This window comes from Puma concolor, chromosome A1, assembly GCF_028749965.1.
Source record: "Puma concolor isolate L17-30 chromosome A1, mPumCon1.1.hap2, whole genome shotgun sequence".
In the NCBI taxonomy this organism is placed as follows: domain Eukaryota; kingdom Metazoa; phylum Chordata; class Mammalia; order Carnivora; family Felidae; genus Puma; species Puma concolor.
Genome location: NC_141667.1, coordinates 110224399 through 110235627, shown reverse-complemented (window position 1 = coordinate 110235627; position 11229 = coordinate 110224399).

Below are 11229 nucleotides of genomic sequence, written 5' to 3'. Positions count from 1 at the left end.
TTTGTCTAACTATCATAGGTTTGGGTTTTGTGGTTACCATGAGGTTTATGTATAACATGCTAAGTAGTCCATATTAATTTGATGGTCATTTAAGTTCAAAACATTCTTAAAAAAATGAAAAAGGAAAAAAATCTTTTCTTTTTCCCCTTCTATTCCCTTTTTACTTTCTTCACATTTTATGTATACGTTGTCATATTTCACATCTTTTTATTCATATTTTTCTTATGTATAATTATGGCCATTGCTTTTCCATTTAAAGAAGTCTCTTTAACATTTCTTGTATGGCTGGTTTGTTGATTTATATAACCTCCTTTAGCTTTTGTTTGGGAAACTCTCTCTCTCTTTCAATTCTGAATGATAACTTTGCTGTGTAGAATATTCTTGGTTGTAGGTTTTTTCCTTTTAGCACTCTGAATATATCATGGCACTCCCTACTGGCTTACAAAATTTCTGCTGAAAAATCAGCCAATAGTTTTAGAATGTTTCCCTTGGATGTACCTTTTTTTTCTTGATGCTTTTAAGATGAAGATTCTCTCTCTATCTTTAAACTTTGACATTTTAATTATTATGTGCTGTGGTATAGACCTCTTTGGGTTCATATTGTTTGAGACTCTATGTGATTCTTGGACTTGGATGTCTATTTTCCTCCCTAGATGAGGACAGTTTTCAGTTATTATTTCTTCAAATAAATTTTCTACACCTTTTTCTCTGCCTTCTACTGGGACCCTCATAATGTGAATGTTTGCTTGACATTGTCTAAGAGATCTCTTAATCTATCCTCATTTAAAAAACAACTTCTCTTTTTGCTGTTCAGCTTGAGTGCTTTCCATTACCCTGTTTTCCTAATCACTGATACATTCTTCGGTATTCTCTAATCTATTGATTTCCTCTAATGTGTTTTTTATTTCCTCTATTGCATTCTTCAACTCTGATTGGTTCTTTTTAATATTTTCTTTTCACTGAACATCACACTGAGCTCTCCTTTTCTTTTTCCAGCTGTGAGTATCTTTATGATTCCTACTTTAAATTTTGTATCAGACATATATCAGGCATATATATATATATATATATATATATATATATATATATATTTTTTTTTTTTTTTTTTTTTTTTTTTTGTTGTTGTTCTTTCTTTTGGAGCATATTCCTCTGTCTCTCTATTTTGCTTGACTTTCTGTGTTTGTTTCTCCTCCAAAAGTTGAAGGAGTAATATTTTGTCTGATGTTCCCTGTGCAGAGCAAGTATGCTTGATGACTTTCACTGGCTGGCTGGAGCTATGGTTGTCTATGCTTGTCACTCTTTTAAACTGTGATATGTCTCCATCTCTCTTGCTGATGTCTTGCTATTCTCTCCATCTTTGTTTGTTCACTAACTGATCAGCCTTCAGTTCTTCAGGAGGGACTATTCTGTTAATAGGTGTAATTTGGTGTATTCTGTGGAGGAGGTGAGCTGAGAGTCTTCCTACGTCACTGTCTTCACCTGGAACTAAAGAAAGGAGAAGTTTTTATATAAGGCACACGGAGGCTACAAACAAGTCGAATATATACTGTGACTCTGATTTTGTCTCTTTCATAACTACAGGCCTCTTGCATGTTTTCTCAGTGCTTATTTTGTTTGTAGGTGCTTCTCTGTATGTGAGTGGATGATCCTTTTCTGCATGTTTCTCTTTTAGGGCCAATGACTCACTTTACTTCTATATGTGATCCTTTTTCCCTGTTGCTCTATTTATACTTTCTCCCCTATTCTATCACATCACCTCCTTCCCTTTCCTTGCTCTGTTTCTTTTACCTAGAAATAACACAAAATGGAAGTTTATTTGTTGTATTTATTGTATACCATTTTATGTTTCTTGTTAATTTAAAAAAGTCAACAAGTAGAATATTTTTTTCACTCTATTTAATAAGAGTACAACAAAAAAACTAAATTACATCACTTGTAAGTTTTAGGATGTTCAATTGATTTTGTTCCTACTCCTGTAGATTAGTGGTTCTTTACTAGAGGGGAAAAAGATTTTTCTTCTTGATTTAAGTGTTTTAATTCTACATAGAACTTGATGTACTTTATAGTTATTGTTCCTTAGCCGATTACCATCTGTGTAAAGTGAGGAGGGACAAATATTAACATCTTCATTTTACTGACAAAATAATTGGAGAACAGATAGAGTAAGTAATGTGTTCCAGATCAAATAGGAACATTAACATCAAGATTATAATTTAGTGCTTTGAATTATTATTTTAGTGATTTTCAAAAATTAGCATAACAAATATTCATGAAATTATCACCCAGTATCTTTTCATCCTAACACTTTGCAAGGTTGGAAGAATAAATACTTCAGATAGAGTTGAAATATATATTTCCCTATACTCCTTTATTTTCTCATATTTCTTCTTCCCTCCCCTGAGGTAACCATTTCTGAACTGAATTTTAATCATTCCCACATATTCTGTTATACTAATTCATATGTATTAGCTCTTACACAGTATTTAGCACTGTCCTGAAATTGCAAATACTTATGTAGATTGAACAGTAAGTACCATTTTGCAACTTGCTTTTAATCACCCTCATCATAACTTTGATATTTATCTACATTTGTACATGTACTTCTAGCTCATTTATTATAATTGCACTATAACATTTTATATATTATGTGAATACACATGATTTATAAATTCATTTCAGCCTAGAAGACTTTCCACTAGATTTCACAAGACAATATTTGCATGATTTTTTTTTTACAAATTGTAAGAAGAAACATTTGGTCCATACTATAAAACTGGTAAACCTTTTTTGATTCTTATAACAAATGACTTTATATAGTATTTCCTTAAATATTCAATTATATCAGAGTTTCTGCTTCAGTTTAGCAACAAGGGTTATTTCATTAAGTGTATCTACACTGGTATGGATTTTAGGAAGTAAAAGTAAAGATATAGACTAGAGTTTCATTTCTCATAATATCAACTAGGTCACATGGTAAAACTATGAGTTGAACAAAGGTGTCTATCCTAGAACATTTTAGTGACAAATAATGAAATATTTAGGATTCTGCTATATTTACTTTTGTTTTCTTTATTCCCCCCTTACAAAGACATAATATTGTATAATCTCATAACAAAATGAGAGAAAACATAAAGAACAGTTAGGCAAATTATGCAACATTCATCCATAAGATGGAATGTAATGCAGGCAATAAATTGGTATTTAAAAGACATTTTAATCGTCACAGGGGACAAATGTTAAGAGTAAAAATACATAAGTGAAAATTAGATACAATACTATTTTTAAAAATCAAGATAGAAAATCCAGCAAGGAAAGCACTAAGTTATTAAACCTAGCTTCTATTTTTTTGTATTTTTCAAATGCTTTTAATCTTGGCTGTACATCAAAATTACTTGTAAGAAAAAGAGTGTGGTCACAGATCATCCCACATTTGTTAAATTAGAATTTGTAGAGTTAGGGCTTGGACTCCATAATTTTGAGGAGCTACACAGGTGTTGTGTTAAACAATGAGTTCAGATTTAAAAAACTAAATTGAGGTCAAGAACTCTTATGTGTAATACCACTACTATCAAATTCCCATGGAAATGATCAGAGATAAAAAAAAACAGGATAGAACTTTTTATCAACATTTAACATTTGATGTGTGGATTCTTATTTACAAACCATAAATTTGAAGAATAGTGCAAAAAAAGCAATTAAGAGGTACACATCTTACCACATATTAGTATATCATAAAGCAATATCTGTAAATAATTAGAGCTTGAATAGAATGACAAATCAGAGGATTACAATAGAAAGTCCTGAGACAGTTCTAAGTATATAAATGCGTATCTTATAGTTTAAAAGCAGTGGGCAAAGGATGAATTGTTTGATACATACATTGGGACATCATGGCAAAACATGTTTAAAAGAGAAGAAAAGCACACTATTTTACCTTACATCACAGGATCAAAAATTACATTTTAGGTGAATCAAGGCTGAGAAAATCCAGGAGGAGGTTTGATGCCTTTATGACATTGACATTGAATTGGGCCCTTTGGCATAGCCTAGTGATTTTGCTATATTTATCTAGCCGTCTTGCTTTCCCCTCTCTCAACCCTTCCTTAATACCATCAAGGTCTCCAAATGTCTCTTTTCATTATTTAAACAATGATCTGTCTCTCACAGAGAAAAGAGAAGCCCTCAGTTGGGTACTGCTTAAACTGTTCAAAACAGAAACAAACACAATTCAAAGACAGAAAACAGAAACACAATAAGCAAAATATCAGTTTACCTCTACCTGCTCCCATGTTGTTTTACTTTTTGCTTTTGCTTCCATGGAACTGGATAAAATTTCTTGTCTCATCTATAGGAAGAAACTTCTTCCTACCAGGGAGATAGAATCATTCTTTTCTTCTTCTAGGATTAAATGGTCATGGCCTAGTGCAGGGTGGGCACTTATAGAGGCAGAAAGAGGAAGTGAAAAAAGACAGGACGAGCATATAACAAGAGTCAACAGCACAGATTTTGCAGTTTGTTGAGAGCCCTTTAATTGACTAACTTCAGAGGAGACCTAGGCCACAAAACAAGCCTGTAGAAAAGGTGCATGTTGTGTCTGGAGAAAATGGCCCAGAGAGAAAGTTTTAGAAGATAGTAAGTCAGGAAAAATCAAGATGGTACATGGGAAGAAAATAAATGACAGTAAGACTCGGACATAGTGTATGTCCCTGATGATAGTGACCCAGTCAAAAACCAGATCCATAAGGACAAATCCTAAAAATGTAATTGAGCAAGAAGGTATCATTAACTTTTACATTTATGGATGACTGTTTTTTCCCTTTTCCAAATGTTCTGAAAGTGGTCCTATAATTTTTTTTTTAATGTTTACTTATTTTTGAGAGACAGAGTGATACAGAGTGTGAGTGGGGGAGGGCCAGAGAGAGGGAGACAGAGAATCTGAAGCAGGCTCCAGGCTCTGAGCTGTCAGCACAGAGCCCGAGGAAGGACTTGAACCACAAACCATGAGAACATGACCTGAGCCAAAGTGGGACGCCCAACCAACTGAGCCACCCAGGCGCCCCATATAATTTTTAAAATTAAAAAAACCGATTAGGGGGCGCCTGGGTGGCTCGGTCGGTTAAGCGTCCGACTTTGGCTCAGGTCATGATCTCATGGTCCGTGAGTTTGAGCCCCGTGTCGGGCTCTGTGCTGACAGCTCAGAGCCTGGAGCCTGTTTCAGATTCTGTGTCTCCCTCTCTCTCTGCCCCTCCCCTGTTCATGCTCTGTCTCTCTCTGTCTCAAAAATAAATAAACGTTAAAAAAAAAATTAAAAAAAAAAAAAAACGATTAGGAAAGCTGTCTTTCCGAAGACACTGCCCGCTATTCCTCTGCCTCCTTCTTCCCTCCACCAGCGGTGTCTTTGCAGCCAGTCTTCAGTCTCCTTTGCTAAATCCCCTTTTTCCTTATTGTCATACTGAATCTTTTCTAGACAGGCTCATCTCAGTAGACTCAGATTGCACAGCACGAGAGCCACAGAATCCTCTCTGTAGACATTATCAGATGCTTATTGGGGTGTTTTGCCAAATCTGTCTAGGCATTTGCAGATATCCATGCTGGTCTTCCCACTCACAGATCTCTGGTAAAATGATGGGATGTAAGGAATGATGCAGAAGTTGGACAGCAAGGAGTGCACCTCTCTGTGGGTTGTTGTTACCTCCCACGATGCAGAGCAAGAGCAGTTGGAGTCCTTCCCGACTGGATGATTTGCAGCTTAGAGCTGATTTTACAGATAAGGTAAATGAAGAGATTATTAACAGAGGGAGCGCCTGCTGTCTTTATGTTCCTTCCCTTACTGAATCCCTGCCCTGCGGCTCATGTCCTGTAACTTCAGCGGTGGAGGGCACCCCATGTCATGCAGGAATTCAAATGGATACTCTTAGGCGTTTTGTTCCCAGAATCCTAGATCTTCCAAGTGAGCAAATGACTAAGATTTGACTTGGCAATGTCTTTTCATCCATGGCCTCATCTTTTATTTGGATTCCATGTTCACTTATAATGTCACTTAGGATTTTGTCCCTGTGGATACGGTTTGATGATTAGACTGAGGCATGTTTTGTTTTAAGGAGTCCGTTGTGCTCCGTCCAGCTGTCACATGAAATTTGGCATCCTGTTCAAGGGTGGTGACTATGCTGTGGGACAATAAGGTTCTTTGTTCCCTTCACGCCATTTGACTCTTCACATCCTTACCCATGGTGGGGAGAGGGATCCTTCAGGCTAACAACACATCAAAGTAGTGCTAGGTGAAGCAATCTCTATTGAGCAAGAGAGACGTACATATTTCCTGTAAGTGCCACTTGGAAATATCCAAGGGTAGAGCCAGGAAGAGAAGCAGGAATGGTGATCTTCTCAATGTTATTACAGAGATAGTGTCAGGAGAAAGGCCCTGGAACCGATCACTTGATGACAGATGGATTTCAGACTGGCCTGGGGTTGATTTCCTATGAACTGAGAGGCAACTTGATGGGAACAGTAGAGGCATGTTTTTAATCTTTATCTTATTACTTGCCCCTGTGTCTTCTCAGCTGTTAGCCAGATTCTGACCTTTTTGGTATGTGCTGAACCTAGACCCACCTATCGGTGTTTGGTGCAACACTGAGAAAGAGCTGAGTTCCTGTCATGACCCCAAGGTTAGAGTTCTAGGAGGGTGCTGGGAGGTACTTCCTGCTGGTCTCTTGAAGGCTCTGCTCGGTTGAGTGTGCCTATAATCCCCTGCCAAATGTTGACATCTTTCCCAAGGCAGCGATCAGAGTCATAGGGAACTGGTCTCAGCACATTTTGGGAGCGAAATATATAGGACATATATTTTGACAGTGGCTGTTTGCTAAATTCCTGAGATGTCAAGGAGAAACTGACACTAATTTTTCTTTTTCTTGTTGCTGCCCTTGTCTCAGAGTGTGAGCATTCAGTTTTGATTAAAATGTGCCCTTTCCAACCATCGGTTTATTTGTGCTTTAGTCAAGACAGACAAATCCCTTAGAAGATGTTATCAGGCTGGTACAGTAAGAGCTATAATGGATGTGTGACAATTGCAAGCCACAGCGGTCTGAAGGAGCTGATGTGTAGTTGCTCATAATTCAAGAGCACTGGTGAAAGACTTGAAAAATGAACAGATTTTTCTTAACCTTATTACTTGCATCAGCATAAATAAGTCCCCCCCCCTTTTTTCCTTTTTAGTAGGGGACATACATTCCACATTTATATGCCAAATGGTTTTCCAGGACTCCTATTACAATTTTGACTAGACACTTATGTGATAAGCTTAAGATATTGCTGGGTGCAGTTTTTATTTACAAACTAACTAGTTCTAATTTGTGTAGAACTGCACAGCCTGCATGGGAAGAGCAAAGCACTGTGAAAGAAATGACCAGACTCCATTCCCTTAGGCTCCACCCACGGCGTTCACCTCCAGCTGCTCACAGTGACCTATGCATTCTGTTATTTTTTTTTATCTATATTTGTAAATAAGGAAAATTATGCGTCTGCTACCAACAGTAAAAGAAAAATGAGGTTTGTTGAGAGCGAGCATCTAGTAATCTCTTTTCGTAGAGAAAGCAGCAAAACCGGTCCAATGTCATCAAGTCATTCCTTGAAAAAAAAACAGAAGCTGGTGTTCGAGAATTTCCCTGTTAAATTAGGAAGTGTTCAAAATTACTTACTGGTGCACCCTTTTCAGTGGAGTGATGGAGGGTCAATCCAAAGTTCTTGCAGAACTTTTTTGGAAAGGGGTCAATTCTGATTTTACTGCTCTTCTGGACTAGTTATCTGGAGAATATATCCTCTCAAAAATTATAGAAACTACTTATTAAAATATATTTAATAATGGCTAAGCTAGTAGCAAAGTAAAGGAAGTTATAATAGGCTAGAGACAATAAGAAAGTGTGAGTCTAGGCAGTTAGTGAATGTTGTATCTGGCCTTTGCCAGGGGCATTTGTCATGGTGGGTCACACTTTGCATGGGTGGATAAAGGCTGGGTCTGAGGAGGGTAGAGCTCAGATCAGAGACGCTTGAATAAAGCCACTTCTCCCATCAATGTGCAAGGAAAAACCCCACATCACAGAGGCAGATGGTAGAAATACTGTGTGTTTTTATATTAGTTTTAGGTAGAGTGGGAAAACACATCTCTCCAGAAAATTGCCAATTTCATTCCCACAGATACCTGAGTTTGAGGATAGAAATTACACTCCCTGTGAGACCTATAGAATATTTAGTCTAAAGTGCTGCTGGATTGGCTGTGTGTCCAGATCCCTGGAGAAGGAAACATATCTCTGGAGGAAAGCATTTTAAACTGACTTGTAAGTATTCTTACAGATACATTTCTGGCAAACATTTGTGTGAGATTAAAGAAAATCACAAGGGGAGCCTGATGGCTCAGTGGGTTAAGTGCCAGCTTTGGTGCAGATCATGATCAGGGTTCGTGAGTTTGGGCCCTGTGTTGGGCTCTGTGCTGACAGCTTGGAGCCTGGAGCCTGCTTCAGAGTCTGTGTCTCCCTCTCTCCCTCTCTGCCCCTCCCTCCCTTGTGCTCTCTCTCTCTCTGTCTCAAAATAAATAAACATTAAAAAAAAAAAATCACACGACATATGAAGAATAAGCCAGCATTAACAAGAGTCACTTGAAAGAATAAATAACAGAATCAAACTTTCAAGAATAGAGATTTTGGAATATTCACATGCCAAATATAAAATAACCATGTTATAATATGGTCTAAGGAAATAAGCCATCGAAAGTATGGCAAAAGAACACAGGTTTATTGGAAATACTTAGGGATATTTGAAAAAAGAACCAAAAGAGAAGTTTTAGGCATAAAAATATTTAATAACTCAAGTTAGAAATGTTGTACAAGGTAAACAGCACGTTAGACATAAGTGAGGAGAAGGAGACCAGTTAGCAAACAGGCAGGCATGCTCTGGAGAAATGGCTCAGAATGCTGCATCGAGAAACAAGGGAATGGAAATATTACAGAAAAATTTCATACATGTTGGAATCACACATCTAATATAATGTCTAGTTTGTTGGATTAAGAGTAAGGACAGAGCTAAATCGCTGAACAATAATTTATAAATCGGTAAGGGGGATAATGAAAGTAGAAACATTCTAAGGTCTTTGTGTTTTTTACAAATACTGGTTTACTTTAGACCTTAGTAAATTAAATATTCACCTTAAAATTTTCAAGGTAATCACCAAAGAATGAAAGTAGAGTTTATATTTTCCAAACTAGGTTTGAAAAAATAGAATAAAGAATAATAAAAGGGGCGGCTTGGTGGCTCAGTTGGTTAAGCCTCCGACTTCAGCTCAGGTCATGATCTCACAGTTTGTGGGTTCAGACCCCACATCGGGCTCTGTGCTGACTGCTCAGAGCCTGGAGCCTGCTTCAGATTCTGTGTCTCCTTCTGTCTCTGCCTCTCCTGTACTCATGCTCTATCTCTCTCTGTCTCTCAAAAATAAATAAATGTTAAAAAAATGAAAAAAAAAAAGAATAATAGTAAACTTCAGTCATTCATTAAGAAAGCAAGATAGAGGGGTGCCTGGGTGGCTCAGTCGGTTAAGCATCTGACTTCGGCTCAGGTCATGATCTCACGGTCCGTGGGTTCGAGCCCCGTGTCGGACTCTGTGCTGACAGCTCAGAGGCTGGAGCCTGCTTCAGATTCTGTGTCTCCCTCTCTCTCTGACCCTCCCCCGTTCATGCTCTGTCTCTCTCTGTCTCAAAAATAAAATAAACATGGGGCGCCTGGGTGGCGCAGTCGGTTAAGCGTCCGACTTCAGCCAGGTCACGATCTCGCAGTCCGTGAGTTCGAGCCCCGCGTCAGGCTCTGGGCTGATGGCTCAGAGCCTGGAGCCTGTTTCCGATTCTGTGTCTCCCTCTCTCTCTGCCCCTCCCCCATTCATGCTCTGTCTCTCTCTGTCCCAAAAATAAATAAACGTTGAAAAAAAAAAATTTAAAAAAAAAATAAAATAAACATTAAAAAATTTTTTTAAAAATTAAAAAAAAGAAGAGGAACAAACAAGGACAAAGAAAATGTTGAGGCAAAGAAGAAACATAAAATAAGATAGTCAAATTACTGCAGTTACATTGGTAATCACATAAATGTAAGTGTCATAAACACTGTACTTAAAGTACAAACATTTTCAAACTGGATTTAAAAACACATTGCACAGTTTGCTGTTTACAAAAGACAGAGTGTCTTGTGCTGTTTATAAGGACCCAGAAAGAGTAAAAGTAAAGGAATGGAAAAATATATACCAGGAAATAAGAAAGCAGAGAAGAAAGTTGGTGTAACTATATTAGAAAAAGTAGACTTCATTTTGGAAAACATTACTAGAAATAAAGAAGTTTATCACATATTGATAAAATTTTCACTTTTTTCAGAAGGATATTAATATTTTCTAATTTTGAAGTACTCTAGCTTAGGTTCAAAAAATGTCAATTGAATGGAATATAAAAATCGAACTAAAATCTGAGCAGAAACTGACAAACCAGTTATAATAATGGGATTATTTCTCTCTCTCATTAACTGATGAGTAAAAGAGACAGAGGTCAATAAAGATATAGAAGATTTGAAAAATATTATCAACTGTCTTGATCTAATGGTTATCTTTATTTTACTTTTTAGAGAATTTTTGAATTCACAGAAAAAAATGTGTGGAAAGGACAAAGATTTCCTATATGCCCTTTGTCTCCCCACACACGTACTTTTCCGCATTATGAACCTCCTCCACTGGAGGCTATAGATGTTATAACAGGTGAACCTATGTTGATATAGCATAGTTACCCCAAGTCCATAGTTGACACTAATGTTTATTGTCTGGGTTTACACAACTGTATAATGTCATATATCCAATTAGTTACTTTTTTTAAAATATAACTTATTGTCAAGTTGGCTAACATACAGTGTACACAGTGTGCTTTTGGTTTTGGGGGTTGATTTCTGTGGTTGATGGCTTATATACATACCCAGTGCTCATCCCAACAAGGGCCCTCCTCTTGCCCCTCACCCATTTTCTGCTCTCCCCCGCCCTCCCCATCACGCCTCAGTTTTTTTTCTCTGTGTTTAAGAGTCTCTAATGGTTTGCCTCCCTCTCTGTTTGAAACTATTTTACCTCTTCCCTTCCCCCGTGATCTTCTGTTAAGTTTCTCAAGTTCCACATATGAGTGAAAACATACAATATCTTTCTCTGACTTATACCCTCCAGTA